Raw genomic sequence first — 12,233 nt, 5'->3', positions numbered from 1 at the left:
GGGTAAAGACAGTCTCTTCAATAAATGGTGTTGGCAAAATAGTGTTAGACAGATATATGCAAAATAAATGAAACTAAACCACCTTCTTCTACCATATACAAGAATAGACAATCAAAATGGATTATAGACTTAAATGTAAGACCCCAAAACATAAAACTTATTGAAGAACACATAGGCAGTAATCTCTCTAATATTGCTACTAATAATTTCTTTTTGGATATATCTCATCAGGTAAGGGAAACAAAAGAAAAAATAAACAACTAAAAAAGGTTTTGTACAGAAAAGGAAACCATCAACAAAACGGAAAGACAACTTACTGAATGGGAGAAGATATTCGCTTATGATATATCTGATAATGGGTTAATAGCCAAAATATATAAAGAACTCATACAACTGAAAAACAAAAACAAATTAAAAAAAAAACAAAATAATCCAATTAAAAAAATTGGCAGAAGACCTGAATAGATATATCTCCAAAGAGGAAATACGAATGGCCAATAGACATATGAAAAGATACTCAAGATCACTATTCATCAGAGGAATGCAAATTAAAACCACAATGAGAAATCACCTCATACCTGTCAGAATGGTTATAATTAATAAATCAAAGAACAAGTGTTGGCAAGGATGTGGAGAAAAGAGAACCCTCAAAAGAGAACTGTTGATGGGATTGCAAACTGGTACAGCTACTATGGAAAACAGTCTGGAGTTTCCTCAAAAAATTAAAAATGGATCTACCTTTTGACCCAGCAATTGTAGTTCTGGGTATTTATCCAAAGAAAACCAAAACAATAATTCATAAAGATCTATGCACCCCAGTATTCGTGGTGGCACAATTTACAATAGCCAAGATATGAAAGCAACCTAAATGCCCATCAACAGATGATTAGATAAAGAAGTTATGGTTCATATATACAATGAACTATATTACTCAGCCACAAGAAAATGAAATCCTACTATTGCGATGACATGGATGGACCTAGAGGTTATTATGCTGATCAAAATAGGTCAAACAGAGAAAGATAAATACCATGTGATTTCACTTTTATGTGAAATCTAAGGAACAAAAAGAACAAACTAATCGCAAACAGACTCACAAATATGGAGGACAATCTGGTGACAGCCGTGGGAGGGGGGCTGGGAGAAAGCAGTGAAAGGTTAAAGAAGTACGAATTAGTAGTTGATAGAGGGTCACAGGGATGGGGAGCATGGGATAGGGAATGCAGTCAGCCTTAATGTAATGGCTAGGTGTAGAGCCAGAGGGAAGATAGAGTAATCATGGAGATCATTTCAGAAACTATATAAATGTCTAACCAATGTACTGTATACTTGAAATTAACAATAAAATAAAATGCAAAAAAAATTAGTATTAGATCAATGCTAATATTTTATTCATTTTTATAAAATATCTTGCTATTCTCAGAATTTTCTAGATAATCCAGGACAGTTAAGTACTTAATGAGTGCTTAAGCAAAATCATCTTAACTTTCCTTCTATGAACAAAAAAATCTAATTAAAAAAATTAATGTTATGAAAGTATATATCTAAACCAAATATGAAAAAGCTGTATATCTAAAACAAAAGAAGAAAATCTCTGCTCAATAAGGAAGATATGTCAAAAGATTTTCACAGGTTAAATATAGTCTTAAATTTTTAAAAATAAGTTCATGTTTTTTTCTTTGAGGACACAATTTATTATGAAACCATCAACTAAAATTTTTTTGGTTGATCTGCCCCAGGAGGAAGAGACTTAGATTGAGTTTCCATGTAAGTAGTTTCTTTGAGAGGCAGTTATGGGAACTTCTGGTAGAGGGAGAGAGTGAGACAGGGATTAGAAGGGCCTATTGGTGCTTTCTGGGATTGAAGTTCAATCCCACTGGGGACCTTTGAGACAAAGTGGTGATCCTGGCTCTGAGGTGTCTTCTGAGAGGCATGAAAGTTCATTCATTTTTTTCGAGTGCTATTCCTAGGCTGATAAATTCTAGCCTTTATGGACTGCCAAGTGTAAAGACAGAGAATTTTCTGGTTGGAGAAATCCTTATGCAAAGAGCTGTAGATGTTCATGGTAAGAGACTATGGTATATAAAAGACCTGGGTATGCTGAGGTAATAAGCCAGGACACTGAGAGCACCTTCAACAGGTATATCTTTTTCCAAAACTTTATTTATATTTAGATAAATAATATTTTACTACTCAAAGCATTCACAACTTATTCAAAGAGTCAATTGATTTTGACTTCAAAGAGTCATTGACTTCAAAATATAATTAACTAACTTAATTTGCTGTGAACCGACTAGTTGTTTACCACCATCATTTATGTATGTATTCATCATTCTTCATTATTGTATAAGACAATAAGTGTTAACATTTAGAAACAAATTTTTCTAGTGTTTTTTTATACTTACGATTATCTGCATAAATGGACAAATAAAATAACAAGAAAAGATTTTGTATTTGTTGCTTTAGATATTTTACCTAGCACAAAAAATTTGTTTCTGTGTTCTCCAAGGCTTTGGTAGCCATCATCGCTATCCCAGTTACTTTCCTCTCTATGTCATGAAGAGTCAAGAGGTTTGACTTTCTTAACAACAACAAAAATTCCTTAAATTAATGAGGTGTAAGAATAAAGGGTAAATATATATTTTAGATATTATCTACTGTATTCTATCTCATAGCAGATATTGGACACTCATAAATGTTTATTTGAACTACATAAATGAGTTTCAGTAGAAACTTTATTTCAGTTTTATTTTATGCTCTGAAAAGATACTTATATTTGTTCAAGGAATTAAAATCAATATAATCAATGTTTAGGTGTAAAAAACTACTTATTAGTGATAAATATTTATTGTTTTTAAATGTGTAATAAAAATATTTTAGTCAAAGAAGGCTTGAGCAAAGTAACTCATATGTATATGATATAACATATATATTTTATATAACAATTTTAAACTAATGCTTTATCTTAAATCATAAGATAACCATACATTTTCGGCTTGCTACCTAAATTTCATGAAATATCCCTGTGAAGTCCTTAAAATCGTAAACTTTTATTTTGACGATTTCATTCTCCACCCCACCCCGCCTTTAAATAGTTGTTTATTGGCACTGGGTTGGAAAAGGCGATGGGATTAGCATTCACAGACAACACCATGCACCAATGTCACACGGGAGGCAACAGTGATGGGAAAGAGCAGCCTGGAGCCCCGAATGTGGCCCCCTCTTCAGGAATGTGGGTGAGGGCAGGGCCTGGAGTGTTGACGGGGCAACCTTCCAACATCTCTACTTAGTAGGCATGGTTAGATGAGAAGAGGGACTGGCTGGCTGCAGCCCCAGCCTGACCACTTGGGGTGTACTTTCCTTGGCAGGCAAGGTTGTTGGCCAGTGCTCCCTTGACATAATCATCCTGGGCAGCTTTCAGGTTCTCCTTTCCACCCCAGGTCTTCAGGGCAGAGGCCTGTAGGGCTCGGCCATAGGGAAAGGTCAGGGCCAATGGCTTCAGCAGGGGGCACTTGTTGATTGCATTCAGGTTGATGGATGCCTCCTTCTCACTCTGACGTCAAGATAGGAAGGTGATCCCAGGGACAGCGAGGGGTTCTGTGTGTGCGGCACAGCGCTGTGACAGTTGCCACAGCAATCTCCTCGTTAGAAAATTTCTAGGTGCAGGCATGGCCTGGGGCTTCAGCAAGGTGCCTTCCAGGTAGATGTGATGGTCACTCAGAGCCATGTAGATAGCAGCTAGCACTTTTTTAAGTTACATACTGACAGCGCTTCAAGTCATGATCCCCACTGGGAGGATCTCAGGCTCCACGATGGGCACGATGCCATTCTGCTGGCAGATGCTGGCATAATGGGCCAGAACATTGGCGTTTTCCATAATGGCAAGGACTGAGGGGGTGTATGTTTCCCAAACTTCAGCACACAGCACCACTTGGCAAAGTCAGCTCCATCCTTCTTGTACTGGGCACAGCGCTCAGACAGCCCATTTAATCCTTGGGTGGTTATCTCGCCGTTTGTTCCTGAGTACCACACCCCTGCCTACCTTGATATCCACAACACTGCCCTTGGATTTGATAACTTGGGACAAAGGACGTCCATCATCTGCTTTCTTATAAAGCATCTGGTGAGTGGATGACAACCTCAATGCAGGGATTCATGCGGTCATCAGCTGTCAGCAGCAGCTGGTGGTAGAAGCGACGGTTCTCCTCGGTGTTCTCAGTGACAATGGACTGCGGCCGCTTGGCAATGCTCCCAGTGGACTTATCGGTAGCCAAGATTCCTTGCCTGGAGCCACGATGCGGTGAGCACTGTCAGACAGCTCTTTCTTCTGCTTCGCGGTCAGCGCTGGGTATTGGCAGGGCATGGTGCCAGTCAGTTCCTGGCACAGTCGAGGGGCTGGTTTGCCGAGTGAAGTGGTGGAGGGCAGCGTGCTGGCGAGTGGATTGAGGAAATGAACGCGGCAGTCATCACCAGCAACCTTGATGATTTCATTCTTGATCAATGTTTTTTTTTCTCTCAACAGAGAAAAAAAATCTAAATTTGTCTTCTGACTGTAACATTTCTGCTAAGTGTGGTGAGGAAAAAATAATTTAAATTTTAAATTCATTTTAATTTCATTACTAAATACTATTTAGAGAAAGCATATTTTTTTTGTCAAGATAATTAATAATTTTAAAGGGCGATCTCAATATGTATTTGCCTGCAAGAAAATATATAATAAAAAAGCTTGGGAAAACAAAAATTGCCTATTTCTAGATGTGATATGCTCCATGTATCTATCTACTGGGAATGTGACCATGTTAATATCCAAAAATTAAACATAACAGATACATATCCTTTTTGTAAAGTCAGTCCCTGAGATAATAGCCTATTAATATGGAAAATAAATAAAATATATTGCTTCTATTTGCTTAACCAGTTTCAAATTTATTTCTCAGATTTGTAGCTAGATACTCCTGACAGAAGTGTTTTACTTTGTGCTCTTTCTCTCATATCTGTATTTCCAAGATGTGTATTAAGTGACTATTCTCTGTAATGGATTATTTTTGCCTCTCTTGGAAGATATTAAGTGTTTTGGGGAGGAGGGGAACAAAACAGTTAAGTGTGTACCAAGTAAACCCAAGAACTAAGTGTATGTTATTATCTTATTTATAACCAATAGCACAAAGTGTGTGGCAAATTCTCTCCCTTCCCTTGTATTGTTTGTTTTGTTTTGCTTTTTGATTGAACGGGGAACTGTCTTTTCTGGTTGTGGAATGGATGTTAATTTTGAAAGTTTTATTCTTAGGTGATTAAAATATTCAGATGTCATGGGTGGATGAATGAGTGGTAGGTGATGAGACAGGGTGGATAAGAATGTGGGTGTCATTGATACCAAACCAGCCTGCAGAAATAATTCATCTGAGAAAATCATGAAAGTAATTTAATAATGAAACATAATTTAGTATTGGGTAGAAAGCAACCGTTTAATGAAAATATGAGTTATATTAGAATAAAACTAAGTTATTTGTAAAACTTTATAAGTATTATATTTGAAAAGCTGTGTTGAGAATTAGTGTGGCATAGTTAAGGGGGAAAAACTATCATGTTACATCTTACTGGATTTGAATTCTGATTTTGCCACTTACGAGGTGATTGAAATTACCTGAACAATTCAAATAATCTACAATTCTTATTCACATGTACAATATGCATACTACTATACTCTTCAGGAATGGTCTAGGAATTAAATGAGATAATGAAAATGTAAAGCTGAGGTGGTTCATAGAAAGTGCTCCCTATCATCACTGTTTTTAACAATGTATTTTAATAATAGTATAATTACTTTTTTTTTGGTAGGGAACTCTTCTTCAATATGTAGACACTATGTCTGCTGATAACCTTTAAGTTTTAGCCATACAGTCATTACTAAAAGGTGGATGTAGAAAAAATAAAATGAACTTTATTGCTGTACTTATAAAATTAAAGTTCTCTGAAGCCAAACTTTATAGTCCATTAATTTCATATTCTTCTAAAGCCAGTTGTAGAATTCCTGCAAGTTCAATAGCCAACCACATACTTAAATGCAATACCCTTTGTACTTAAATGTGATGCTTTAATATGAATTGAGAAATATTTTAATCAGTGTCATAAACATTGGGCACCGTTATATTGGTTTGGTTAAAGTGGTTCAGAAATTAATTATTTTTTAATTTATTGTTAGTTTTTGCAATACTATTCAGGAATGTAGATTGCTATACTGTCATAGAGAAGGAGTCAAAATATTTTTATGCTTTGTTATCACTCTTTGCTTCATTAAATTCTATAACCTGCCTGAGAGGAGCGTGGCTCTGAAGGGCAATGCTGCAGCAGATCCTAAGTTGGAGCTTGTTGTTGGAGGCCCTCAGCTAACTGCACTTCTCACAAATGAAAGTCAAATGAGAGAGATCTTAACAGTGCATCTCCATTGCTGGCACAGAATTATCCCAAGCAGTGAATCATGAGAGTGGTGGATAACTGATTGATTACTCACTTAGTAATTTTTATGCCTTAAGGTAGGAATAAACAAGGACATCTCTTTGAGTATCATTATACTGCATTATTATGCATGGATTACATTGTATAATGATACAAAAAATATTATTTTATATCTCCTTTACTCCATTAATGAATATTAATTCCCTTTTTGGAAAAGGTTTTAAAATGCCCCTGTCTGCAAACACCAATATCAAGGTTTATCAACTAGTTTATAAGAATTTACAGAATTAATTGGTATCAAAAGATTATTATGCCCAAAATCCTGGTTTAAATAATATACAAATAGACTGTTGTATGTGAAAGATGCATACTGTTTATGAGAGCATTTTCTGGTTAATATTTATGTTCCCCAGTGCAAGGAGATTATCTAATACTTGGGAAAAAATTAGTTAATGTTCATTGAAATAATGAAATGATTTATAAACTGTCTTGTAAACCAATTTATAGTCATTAACTTATAGACTATTCCAGAAATAAAAGACATATGTAAGTAAAACCAGTTTTCACATGGAGTACAGCATTACTGAAATAAACTGCATTTAAATTTTCTAGTATATGGTTTAAATTTTTATTAAAATATATGACAAGTTATATTATAATGTATCTGCCCACCTCATTATTTGTTCCACTTCCTCTTATGATTATTTTTATTCTAAGCATCTATTAATGCCTTACATATGGTAATTAGTATTTGTTGAATAAATAAATGCCGATGAGTAGAGGAAAATACAAGAATGCAAAGAGAAGGCTAACTCTTTCACTTTGGGCCAAGGGCTCACAGGGATTATTGTGACTTTTTCTCCATCTGAAAGACACATGTAACAGATGGTTTTCTATATTTGCATGACAGTTGAATATTCAGTTAAAACATGACTTTGGAGAAAGTATGAAAGTAAAGTATGAAATGTTATGGGTTTAATAATTTTTAAGAATAGCTTTGAAGGCATTTTTCAATCATTAAATCATATTCCAAATTTAATGTTAGGACATTATATTTTTATGAGGACTTCATGACACTTATTTAATTCCTGTTTTCAAAAAAATGTGAGTTTACTCAAGAGGAGGCATATGACCTCTAGTATTATTTTTTTTTCTATAGGGGAAAAAACTTGACAATAATAAAGAGAAATCTAAATTATTAATACTTAATGCGATATTTTGAGATGCCTTACTTACTATTTCATTGTCCTGTGGCTAAATGGCACATTCCACTGGTGACAGGAATAATTTAAATAACATATTTCTTGCTTTAAGGATCTTACAATCTGAGTAGTAAATTTATTTCTTTTATCGATTTGTTATCTTTGTTAGTGACAGAAACCCAGGCCCTGTGTTTGTGCCTCAGGTACATGCTCTAACAGAAGCTCTACTGCATGGAAACCTGTTTTCCTCTATCTAAAATGTTCCTGCAGATAATTGCTACTGCAGGAGCAACCACTTTGATTTGCACTGACTTTTAATGATATTTCCAGAGGGCATGCAAGATCCTAAATGCAGTTTCTCTTATCTAAGAATCTGTAAGTTTGTAGACATTAGCTTACTGATCATTTCTGCCACTAGTAGATATTATTGACCTGTATTTGACATTCTTTTATAATGCTCTCCTATTGAGGAAATCTAAGTAAGTGAAAAAACACCATGGGACTTCCTTGGTACATAATTTCCATTTTTAAGATGCCAAAGTTGAAGCATACTTAGATATTAAGTGTATTAGATAAAATTACATAGAGAATCAATAGTGCAAATTAAAATTGCATTCCATAAGAATTCAAAATCAAACACAGCAATAAAATACATTTAGCCACTTTAATGAAATGTTTAAGCTCATACATGAAAAAAGAGTTTGAATGTTCCTTCTCTATTTTTTATTGCTGCTGTAAGAAATTATCACAAACTTGGTAGCTTAAACGACACAAATGTATTTTCTTACACTTCCGGAGTTCAGAAGTCCCAAAGCAGTTTCACTGAGCTAGTGGCAGAGCTCTTTCCTTGTGGAAGCTCTGAGGGGAGAATCTTGTTGGTCTTTCCTGGCTTCCAGAGCTGCACTGCTTACATTCTTTGGCTTGCCCCATCCTCTATCTTCGCAGACAGTAGTGTTATATCTTGAAATCTCTCTCTGATGCTGTTTTTACATCTCCCTCTATCTGACCAATCGCTCCCCTCTTACAAGGATCCCTATGATTACATCAGAACCACTATATAATCCAGGATGAAGTCCTGTTCTCATGATCCTTAACTTAATCACACTGAAAGTCTTTTTATTTTTTTGGTCATATAATGTAAAATAATGTGTTAGTATTCACAGTAGAATTATGCTTATTTATATTAAAGAATCATAACGATTAAAACTCTATCTCAAGAACATTTGACTTTTACTCATCGCTTGACTTTTACTTATTAGATGTTTATTTTAGGACATCATGTAATTATTAACAATACTATTGTCTAGTCTTTTGACATATTGCATAAAGCCTTACTTTAGAGAAATGTTTAAGATGTTAAGTACTTATAATCAGATGACAAGGTATCACTTTTCTCTCTCAATTTGAAATTATAAAATTAGAGAACACAAATCACCACTGTGTTAACTATTGTTAAACTACTTGTAGCAATGTATAAGTTATAATTGCTCCAAGTATGGAAAAGTGCATAGAATTTAAGTGAACGTGCTTCCAGATTTAGGAGAGTCTGACACTGATGATTTAGTAATTCTTTCATCAGAAATCAATCAAATCTACTTATCAGCAAAATTAATATTTCAGAAAACCTGAGAATGGATAAATGTCAATAACCTTTGGAAATCATAAAACCAAGTGGTGGAAAATAGTATTAATCTTGGTTTCAGAAGAACCACACTTAAATCTTTGGTTTGTTCTTAGCAAATATATAACCATTGGCGATTTGCTTACCATTTTGACTTTTAGCTCCTCATCTTTTTTGCTTCATGGTAATGTCCTGTGTATCAAGTTGTTTGAAAAAATCGTAGTGGAAGGAATATAGTAAACTGACCGAAGAACACCAGAAAAGATAATAAGAAGCATATCTTTAGAAAAGTAAAGGAGAGTATTTTAATTAATTTGTCTACAGGGACAATAAGGTCCTTATTCATGGAGCTGTTTCCTTTCAGAATCTTAGAACATTATAATTCCTGTCTCCTTCTTCCCATCTCCACCCTTTTGCTTTAGGATTTTCAAGAATGGTAATTCTACACTTGTTTTAAACTATAAAAAACATTACTAGTATTATTTGACTATGCAAAATGTGTTTACATATATAACCATATATTTATATTTTCTGATGTGATTTCTTTTCTGCATTCCTTTCTTTTTATCTGGGATTATTTTCCTCTGTCTGAAGAACTCTTTTCAGTGATCTTTTAAAATGCAAGTCTGATTTTTTAAATTTATTTTTTAAACTAATTTTTATTTTTAAATTATCTTTTTGCTGGTTGTGGGATTCTAGTCTGGCAGTTCCCATTATGTTCTTGCTTCCATTATTTCTGTTCAGAGTCAACTATCAGTGTTATTGTTGCATTTAATAATAATGTGTGTTTTTTTCCCTCTACTTTTAAGAATTTTTATATTGGCTTAAAATAATTTGTCTATGATGTGTAAATATATATGTGTTTTGTGATGGGGTACATTATATTTATTCTGTGTTGGGTTTACTGCACTTCTTGGATTTTCCAGCTTACTGCATTTAATCGAATATTACTGTTAAGGATTCTAGAGTTTTTGTCTCCTGATTACATTACCTCAGACATCTTGGAGACTGATTCTATTGTTCTCTCGTTCACTGGACATACAGCTCTGTCTACTTTAAAACGATAATTTTGGATTTATTCTTGGATCTTATGTATGGAAAAAATGCAGAGACATGACTTGATCTTCTATCAGAGAGTCCACCAGTTCCTTTGCTAAGATGATAGAGTAAAAGGATGATGGATGATGCATTTAATTGAATCATGGACTGAATTTTGTCGATTCATTGCAGTTTTGGTAAAACTGAATTTATCTTTGGTTAATTCCTGTTTCTAGGGCAATTGCCAGCCTGGTGAATCTTTTTCTCCCTAGCTCAGAGAGTCTGAGAATTTTGACTATATTTTTTCAAAGGTTTTTTAGCTCACAGCTCTATACATCTCTATAATTTGGAAACATCTTATAGTGAACATATAGTTATGTGTCTGAAGCCCTTGTGTCTTCAGTTATTTTCACTCAAGCTGAAGCAATGATGAAAATTTCTGATGATGTATTTTTCTTAAGAAGAGGTGTTCTAACAGAGGCCAAGAACAGATCCTCAGACTCTAACTCTCTCTAGGTCATGTGCGTCCTCAGACATTGTATTAGTTACCATGCTTTTTGATGCAAATGGAGATCTAACAACAATAAACTAAATGATGGAGTATATATTTAATTTAACCTATAAAAAGAAGTCTGGAGGTAAAGTTAGTTATTCATCTTCAAGTTTCTATATTCCTTTATAATTTTATTATTTTATGCTCAAAATATCAACCAATATCTCACATCATTACAGTAACTTCACATATTATTTCATTATGTAGTTGTGTCCAAAGGCAAAAAAAGAGTAAGAAAGTTTTTTCAGCCAGTCAGCAGGCCTCTTATTTTAATGATTTTTTTTCTTGTGTCAATTAGCCTTTGCTGGAAAAAAATACTCTCCAATAATTTGTATGTTGAAGCAATAACCATCTATTTGCTCACAAATATATAGGATAGCAAATAGCAACTTGGGTGAGGCTAACCTTGCAGGATTTGTGTCTAACTCATTTGGTTTTCAGTTGAGCTTACATCTGTATTCAGCTGGCAGTCTATGGTGCTATACATATATATGATGATTGGCTGGCTCTTAAAAGGGTTGATAAAAGTCACTGAGCCACTTGTGTCCAGCAGGTTATTTTGAGACTTCATGCAGAGGTGGTCATAGAGTTTCAAAGAGCAGCAAAAAATATGAGGCCCAACACACAGGTATGTTTCATATCTCTGCTTTTGTCAGGAATACTATTATACCTTTTGCCAAAGCAAATTCCATGGCCAATCCCAGGTTAAAGGAATTCAGAAATAGATATCTCTTAATGTAAAGTGCTGCAAAATCAAATAACATAAAACATGTGCATACTACAATAGTAGCAATTTTTATAATGTATTATACTTACCATGTCTATGCCTAAACCGATTATGTCAAAGGCAATGAAATTACCGCAATTGCCTTAGAAAAATATGAGTCCTTCTAATACTTGACCAGAGTTGGCATTATTTTACCAAGAGTAAAAAAATTTGAATTGGAAAAAGTGCCTATTCTATTTGTCCTTCTCTGAACGTGCAAAGGGCATGTGACCCAATAAATAATTTATCCGGAAATTTTCATCTTAGGCATAGAAACAGATATTATATTTGGATGTGAAAATCTCCTATGATGCAATCCTAAATATACTGTCAATTATTTCCTCTCACTTTGATTCCGGCTTTTCCTACTATGCTTCAAACTATACTATGACAACCATAAACATCAATAATCCAATATCTGTTGCTTTCCCTAAGGAATCTTTCTGAGACATTCCGTAATTGAATGTTTTATCTTTATTTTCCTCAGTACCTGACTATCAAATCTTAGTGTTCATCCTTTTTTAATCGAACAGTTAATACAATTCTAAAATATTTACAACCCACCCTTTGAGCAGCATGCAGATTTATGTATTTTAC

The 12,233-nt window shown here is 34.3% G+C and overlaps 1 pseudogene; it reads right to left on the bottom strand.

The window, feature by feature from the left end:
- Window positions 1-3,268: 3,268 nt before the first annotated feature.
- On the bottom strand, window positions 3,269-4,466 carry LOC105289250 (annotated as a pseudogene).
- Between the last annotated feature and the right edge of the window lie 7,767 nt (window positions 4,467-12,233).

This window comes from Pteropus vampyrus, unplaced genomic scaffold (assembly GCF_000151845.1).
Source record: "Pteropus vampyrus isolate Shadow unplaced genomic scaffold, Pvam_2.0 Scaffold2, whole genome shotgun sequence".
NCBI classification, from domain to species: Eukaryota; Metazoa; Chordata; class Mammalia; order Chiroptera; family Pteropodidae; genus Pteropus; species Pteropus vampyrus.
This window is presented reverse-complemented; position numbering and strand designations above follow the sequence as displayed.